This window comes from Cyprinus carpio, chromosome B15 (genome assembly GCF_018340385.1).
Source record: "Cyprinus carpio isolate SPL01 chromosome B15, ASM1834038v1, whole genome shotgun sequence".
Classification (NCBI taxonomy): Eukaryota; Metazoa; Chordata; class Actinopteri; order Cypriniformes; family Cyprinidae; genus Cyprinus; species Cyprinus carpio.
In genome coordinates this window covers 3,725,194-3,733,969 of record NC_056611.1, presented here as the reverse complement: position 1 = coordinate 3,733,969, position 8,776 = coordinate 3,725,194, and the positions used below count along the sequence as shown (strand labels likewise).

The 8,776-nt window shown below is 41.2% G+C and overlaps 1 pseudogene; it reads right to left on the bottom strand.

The window, feature by feature from the left end:
• Window positions 1–1,145: 1,145 nt before the first annotated feature.
• Window positions 1,146–6,605, bottom strand: LOC122139765 (annotated as a pseudogene).
• Window positions 6,606–8,776: the final 2,171 nt, after the last annotated feature.

The window sequence follows — 8,776 nt, the reverse complement described above, 5'->3', positions numbered from 1 at the left end:
AGGCCTGTATTATACTGTGTATATATACACTACCGGTCGAAAGGTTGGGGTCAGAACGATTTTTCTGGGGTTTTTTTGAAAGAAATTAAACCTTTTATTCAGTAAGGATGTGTTAAATTGATAAGAAGTGAAAGCAAATATTTATATTGTTAGAAAAAAAAAATATTTTGAATAATGTTTTTTAACATTTCATTCATCAAAGAATACTGAAAAAAAGTATCTCTGTTTCCAAAAAAATAAAATAAAAAATTGTCAGCACAACATTGATAATTCTAATAATAAATCATCATATTATTATGATTTCTGATGATCATGTGACACTGAAGACTGGAGTAATAGCTGATGGAAATTCAGCTTTTCATCACAGAAATAAATTATATTTTAAAGGATATTAAAATAGAAACCATTATTTTATATTGTAATAACATTTTTTTTTTTCTGTATTTTTAAACAAATAAATGCAGTCTTGATGAGCAGAAGACACTTCTTTAAACACATTACAGGTCTCACTGACCCCAAACTATTAACCAGGTATTCTTCAGACACCTATATTTAATTTCCTTATATATGCTATTTTTAGACATTTAGTCAAGCAATAATATATTCATTATCTCATGTATGTGTGAAAGGGATTAAAAATTAATAGGTTCTGATTAAAAACGCTGGCCTATTCTGTACCGGTCAGAACGAATAAAACATTACTGGTCCATTTATCCAGAAACAAAAGTGGTATAAAATGTTGATGATAGTCTACAGCAAACGTTAATCGTCCCAGTGATGCTGTTAACACTGCACTGTCATCTCCTCATCCATTCAACACACTATTATATTAAACTCTGTAGAAAATAATTGTATTTCTTGTCATATTTGTGATTTCTTTTTTAAATGAACATTTTTATGTATATTTATGTATATTATTTGTTATGAAGTAGATTTAAAATATTTTTTTTTTATTTAAAAGTTAAGAAAAAAAGAATTAGGCTTATTAGACTGCAGATCGAAATAAAGAATTCTTGATAATATCTTAAAAATGAGAGAAATCACTGACATAAATTTAGGCTATTTTACTTTTCTCAACCGCAGAAAAAAAAGTCAAGTTAATTTCTGAAATAAAATAAAGACAAGAAATAAATCACATCGAGATGTGTAATCAAGAAGAGTATTAATGATGTTTGACAGCACATACAGTCACCGGCGTCAGTCACAAATATTAAACAAACCGAAAAATGCCCGTCATCGACTGGTTCTTGATTTCTATGATTATAATCTTTAGACTCCACACACTGAGAGATGTTCTGCTCGACTGGATTAGACCAGGGGCCTGCTGTGTGTCTCTTATCCGTGTAGACATGACACCATGTGCTAGAATAATGATTTATTACAGTATTGATTTGTTAAATCGGATCAGTGACTGAGCCATCACACAAAACTAGTTCAGCTTCCTCCACAAACTGCAGACATTTCAAAGGCATGTCTACGTAGAAACAGAATAAAAATACAGCAACTAAATAAAAACCATTTCTTAAAAAAAACAGACAGTAATTTTGCACACAGCCTGTCCCCAGCGAGGCTCGTCCAGCTCCAGTTTCACAGATCTGATCTGAATATGCATGGATGGATTCTGCAGTGTTACAAAAACATGAAATCCTCTCCATGTGGGGTTTATATTTACAGCTTTTACATATGCAATAGATACATGAACGGCCTGCAGCCCTCGAGCAGGTCTGTTTATACTTCTGCATTCATATGTGCTGTTTGTTTGGAAATATGATGACTCAAAGATGAAAGGGTTCATACTCTACACTTGTTGTAATTCAATGCACTTTCTTTTATATGCTTTACATATCCCAACGAAACTTTATTCAACAGTTTTTCCAAGCCTAGCAACATACAGATTCATATAACCAGCAGAGATCAGACACATCTCCTCAAAGCTTACAGTAACAGCCTTCATGCTTCATCTGCTGGTGTGTGTGTCTGGTCAGGAGTGTGTGGTGTGTGATGTTAATGATGGCAGTGAAAGTGTGTGGTCCGGAGCTCACGGGGACGTGACGCGAGGCATTACTGGAGCGGGGATGCTTTGAGCGGGATCATTATCCTGGACTCCATGTGCTGGATGAGCGGCACTGGACACAACACACAACACGACCGGCGTGAACATAAGACAGCAGCACTAGACCTCTTCCAGAACACACAAGTGATGTTAACCTGCTCTCGTCTATACAGTCAGGTCCATACAGATTTGCACACAGCCACAGTTTCTATTATTTTAGCTGCTGACCAGAACATATTCAAGTGTGCCATTTGCATTTGGCCTTCATGCAGATCACAAATGACACATTAGCAGAGCAGAGGAAGAAGTGACCCGTACTAGACAGAGTGCACTCAGTGATTATATCTGGAGCGTGTGTTTACCGGTGTAATAGACGACCTCATCCCAGCCCTCGTGCTGCCAGGCGGCGTTCCTCGTGTCCTCTCTGGACTGAAGGTCCTTGTACGCTGAAACACATGGACAACACTACACACATCAGAAGATAGGTGTAATAAACTCCTCTACCTCAAAAACAGACCGAAGCATATATAACACTGCCCAGCATCTCGTGATAGACACAGAGGACTACACTGCTGTCTGGATGGCTCTGGTGTTTGATTCTGTTATAGTCCTGATCATTAATGTGCAGCTGCTGTGAACCGCTCTGTGACCGAGACTCGATGAAGGGGCATGTGGTCTTTCTCACCCCAGAGATGATGCACCATGTAGAGGTCTCCTATCTGAGAGAAGAAGCCTCCGACCGCCTCGCGGTTGTGCTGCCGGTAGCTGATGGCTCTCGCCCTGAGGAACAGCACACACACACACTGCTGAACGATCACACAGACCAATCACTGAGGAAAGGCCCAAACGATGCAGAAATGAAGATTCATGCACTAGGCTTTTATCTAAAGTGACAAGCTTTCTGAGGCTCTTTCCGTCGCTAGCACTGAGCTACAGGAAGAGTGACATCATGCATTAGTGGAATTTAGTTTGTAAACACTTTGTGTACTGTTGATGAAGAATACAGTCAAAACTTGCCAAAAAATAAATAAAAAAAATATTTAGATGATCACTTCTGTATGTGTGCGATCTGCAGATGCAGATTAACTCAGACACAACACTTGTGTTCTGCACTGTCACTGTTAAACAAATCAAATAAACAAAAAAAAAAAAAAAAAAGATTTTAACACACGTTTTTTTGTTGTTGCATTCAATAATGAGCTTGAAAGCATCAAAGTACATAACAGCAGTGCATGCATGTAAAACACTTCATTTCAGTGATTTAAGCTGCTAGTGTATTCAGCTGTGTATGTGTTGTTTGATCTCTTACCAATAGTTGCCCCATTCAATCATGGTCCCGGGCTGCAAGAAACAAGACAAACACCTGTAAACCTCATCCAGCTTCAGGCCTGTAGGCAGCATGAGAGAAGCGCTGAGCTGAAGAGAGCATCACTCACTCTCAGCTGGTAGGAGCGCAGCTCGTAGATGTTGGGTCCGTCTCTGGGCACCGGCTCGTTCCAGAAGCTGAACTCCAGCAGCAGCTGGTTCCTGCGGGACAGCAGCATCTTCCCCCTCTCCTTCCTGTACTCCAGGAAGTCCTGCGAGACGGCACAGACAGCTTCATACTGCAGCGGAACACTTCAGAGAGCGTGAGCAAGTCCTGTGACTGCGTGAACAGCGCCACCTGCACACGTCATCGTTTAATAGAGTAACTTAAATCTGTAACCTGTTAAACGCTGCTCGTTAATTATTCTTCATTAATCGCACTATTAATGCTGCTTAATCAACTAACACTTTCTGTTTTCAGCATGTATCTCAACGACAACACGTTACACTCACGCGCAGACTACAGTAAATATGAAATCGCTGGTGCATATTCATAACATAACCCCACATGTCTGATTCTGCAGCGCTTTACCTTGTTACTCTTCAGTTTGTTCATGACTTCAGTCAGAGCTGGATATCCTCCTCTGTACCGCCACAAGTGCACTACATAGTGAACCAGAGGCAGGTGTTACAGTGTGTCAGCGCTCATGTCAAACACTAACTAACTGTGTGTGTGTGTGTGTGTGTGTGTGTGTGTGTGTGTGTGTGTGTGTGTGTGTGTGTGTGTCTGTGTGTGTCTCTGTGTGGGTGTGTGTGTCTGTGTGTGTCTCTGTGTGTGTGTGTGTGTGTGTGTGTGTGTGTGTGTGTGTGTGTGGGTGTCTGTGTCTGTGTGTGTGTGTGTGTGTGTGTGTGTGTGTGTTTGTGTGTGTGTGTGTGTGTGTGTGTGTGTCTGTGTCTGTGTGTGTCTGTGTCTGTGTGTGTGTGTGTGTCTGTGTGTGTGTGTGTGTGTGTGTGTGTGTGTGTGTGTGTGTGTCTGTGTGTGTGTTGTGTGTCTGTGTGTGTGTGTGTGTGTGTGTGTGTGTGTCTGTGTGTGTGTGTGTGTGTGTGTGTCTGTGTGTGTGTGTGTGTCTGTGTCTGTGTGTGTGTGTGTGTCTCTGTGTGGGTGTTGTGTTGTTTGTGTGTCTCTGTGTGTGTGTGTGTGTGTGTGTGTGTGTGTGTGTGTGTGTGTGTGTGTCTGTGTGTGTGTGTGTGTGTGTGTGTGTTTCTGTGGTGTGTGTGGGTCTGTGTCTGTGTGTGTGTGTGTGTGTTTTTTTTTTTTTTTTTGTGTGTGTATGTATGTGTCTGTGTCTGTGTGTGTGTGTGCGCGCGTGTGTTGTGTGTGTGTGTGTGTGTGTGTGTGTGTGTGTGTGTGTGTGTGTGTGTGTGTGTGAGTGTGTGTGTGTACGTGTGTGTGTGTCTGTGTCTGTGTCTGTGTGTGTGTGTGTGTGTGTGTGTCTGTCTGTCTGAGTGTGTGTGTGTGTGTGTGTCTGTGTGTGTGTGTGCATATATAAGGTAATTTTCTGCACATTTCAGAAACTTCCATCACTAAAATGGTAGATTTCACTTTTTTTCCTGCAGAAAGACAAACATAAATAGTGACGAAAGCTGAAATATAAGAAGTCTGAGCGAGGCTGTCGTACCAGCTTGGTCCTGCTCCCCGTACCAGGTGTTCCAGGTGCCCACCAGCTCACACGGGTAACCGCTGTCTCTGTGGATGGACGGCAGCACCTCGGCACTGCGGACACAACAGAACGGACCTCACACATGCACAGCTGACACACTGTGAGCGATCAGGGCAGGACACCGGCTCTGAAGCTGAAGATGGTTCATGTTATTAAGAGCGAGGAGAGTCTGGCTTACCAGAGTGTGTTGTAGGCCTCCAGACACTCGGGCTTCACATTGTGAACTGCAACACAAGCATTGAAACAGAGTTCATGAACACACGGCACACACACAGAGACGTCTCTCAGCGGAGGCAGAACCTACACTGGATCTTATACAAGTTGTTGTCCTCTTTCTTGGCCAGCAGATGGGAGTGAGCATCTTTTCTGGGGTCCACCTTCCGCACAAAGAGAGATTTGAACCAGCTGTCCTCTCGGGTTCCGGAGCGGGTTCAGGTTATTAGACGCCGACAGACCCCTGAAACAGAACCAGCTCTGATACAGTACACACACATGATACAGTACACACACATGATACAGTACACACACATGATACAGTACACACATGATACAGTACACACACATGATACAGTACACACATGATACAGTACACACACATGATACAGTACACACACATGACCCCGGAGCACAGAAGCAGTCATCCGCAGCACAGCTATATCTGCAGCAATAGACAACAATACACTCTTTCTCTTTTATTCCAAAAATCATTAGGATATTAAGTAAAGATCATGTTCCATGAAGATATTTTGTAAATTTCCTACCGTAAATATATCAAAACTTAATTTTTGATTAGTAATATGCATTGCTAAGAACTTCATTTGAACAACTTTAAAGATGATTTTCTCAATATTTAGATTTTTTTTGCTCCCTCAGATTCCAGATTTTCAAATAGTTGTATCTCAGACAAATATTGTCCTCCTAACAAACCACACATCAATGGAGAGATGATTTATGAGTCTTCCCTCGTGACTGGTCAGGGTCACATGATCAGATCAAACAGAAACAGAGTACAGTATATTAACTGTATGTCAGATGATCATGTGTCTCTGATATCCTGCATGCATCACTCATCAATCACATCGATAACTATCACAGCCTTTCACTGAAGCTAGAACACTATCTTTACCATTACTGAGTTATGAGTTATGACCTTGAGCAGCGCGTGCGCGCGCCTCCCGCAGCGGACACGACCAGCGCACACTCTTACAGTCCACACATTAATAAAGTGTCTGTAAGTTATATATCTGCTAGAGGAGGACCGTTTCTAGTGGTCTCGTCTTTATCTAAAGCGGCACCGCGTGTAGAAGCTCGCGCGCGGCTCGTGTGTCGCTAAAGCACAAAGCACGCACATTTATGACGCGTAATCGAGATCAAACCTGATAACAGCGGTAAAGTGCCCGTGTTTCGCCTGATAGAGGCCCGAGCAGGAGCTCTGAAGGACTCTGGTCGCCATGTTCCACCGATAGACACAAACAGCAGGCGAGGAAGGGGTTAAACGGCTGCAGTTCTCCGGCGCTGCCTCTGGGGGCGCTACACACCACTGTGCTTTGTGTTTGCAAACCAGCTTCAGGTGCATGTCCGCCCCCTACTGAGATGGAGTGTGAAGCCTCAATGAGCATTTTTATACCATCTATTCCTATTTCTTTGGCATCATTATCAGCATTCCATCCAAAACTACTGCAGTATATACATACTCATGTTCCCAACACTATTGTAAAACTTCTTTGACTGGATGGGTATCTACCTGCCCCCTTACAGAACACCAATATGCCATCTTTACCTTTAATCTCCAGAGTTTTAACCATTTCCACCTGCATAGCTGAAACGGGCGATGTTTTAAATGCCCCACTTCCTATTCTTAATGCTTGTGACTGTATCCCACTAACTTTCTTTAGCATAGATTCTGATGCTAAACTGTATATTAAACTGCCATAATCTATTATTGGTCTTATCACTGCACAATATACTCTGCAATGCCTGTCTGGTTGACCCCAGTCTACCCCTGCACACACCACTCTCAAGGCAACTCCTAACTTCTACTTAATTCAGTTGCACCTCACTGCAGAGCACAGATCCAGGGGGCGTGGCTGGATCAACATCTGGGGGCGGAGCCGGTGGGATCAGGTTTTATACAGTCTATGGTTTAGGAGTATGTAAGGTGGGAGGAGTGTCCTGAAGTGAGGACCATTTCCTTCATATTCTCTCTCTCTCTCTCTCTCTCTCTCTCTCTCTATTCATGGGTTTCAGTCACGTGACTTTTTTGTTGCAGCCGCCATCTTTAGGACCTTGCGTAGCCTCTCCTTAGTGATTGGAAACCAAAATAACACTTCACCAACAACTGAAAACAATGGTATTTAAAAACAAAATAGATACTTTAGGATTAGATCTTTATTTTCTGTCAAGAGAACTGCGGACTCCACTAAAGTCTAGATAAACTTACCAGTTTGATGACTGCTGATAGGCTGTTTACATCTACCTCATACACAAACCCTCTCCGTACACTCAGGCCATTCTCAGGTAAATTTTCACCTGCTAGACACTTGTCCATCAGTAGCACCCGGCCTGGATGCCTGTGTGCTCACGATCAGATTCTGGGCCGAAGATGCGAGACCGTAACGGTGAGTTACAAGCCGGACTCTCCAGACTTAGCCCAGTTTCATTTCTATATCTACTGTACTGTTCATTAATATTTCATTTACAATGGATAACGTCACCTAGACAAAACCTTTACTTTCATTTTAATTATATTATAATACATAAATAACATGACTTAACAAATCTACAAACATCTCATTATTATGAAAGCAGTTTTAAAACCCATTAAAGAACTCGCTTGATCAAGCTGGCATGGGGAACATTTATTTACAAACCATGCATTCAGCAAAAAACAGCAGTTATCAGTAACTGTAGATACAATATTTAACATTCTGCAAAATAACCCATGCATTTACTTGAGTGAATGAGGCATTTATATGTACACTTGGACAGTAACATTTAATAAATAAAGGTTAAAACATTCAAATTGTAAAAGGTGTTTTGATAAACACATTGGTAAAAGTGTTTGGAATGAAACATACTGTACTTGGTAAAATAATATATATATTTTTCTTTAACCTAATTGTTACTATGAATAATTAAGGTGATCAGTGAATAGTGTTGTTGGTTGTTGCTCGTTGTGCAGCGTGTCTTTCATGATCTCAGTCCAGTGAGCTCTTTGCTTGGAAACTGTCATTTCTGCACCTGTAAAGAGCACATACTGCACAAGTATCTGTTACTAACGGCCGAACTCAATGAACGTATATTGTATTTAAGCACATGTTGTTTGAAAGACTCTTGACTTTTAATTCTAAAAGCACATTAAGTGGCTGTGTCCAGTATGATTGAAATTTAAAGTGTGTACCATCCTAATTAAAGAGAGAGTTTACCCAAAAATGAAAATCATTCACTCCCTTTATATGTCTGCACGTGACAAACCTGTTGGTTTTGATTACCAGCATTCTTCAAATTAAATTCTTCTGAGTTCTGCAAAAAAAAACAAAAGTCTGGGGTTTGAAAAAAAAATGAGGGAGGATTGATGTAATAATGTAAATGATGTCAGAATTCTGGGTTAACTATACTTTTAAGTAAATTAGTAGAAACACTTTTCACTAGTCATCACTGTGCAGAAAAATAACAGTGAATGCTTGACAAATACACA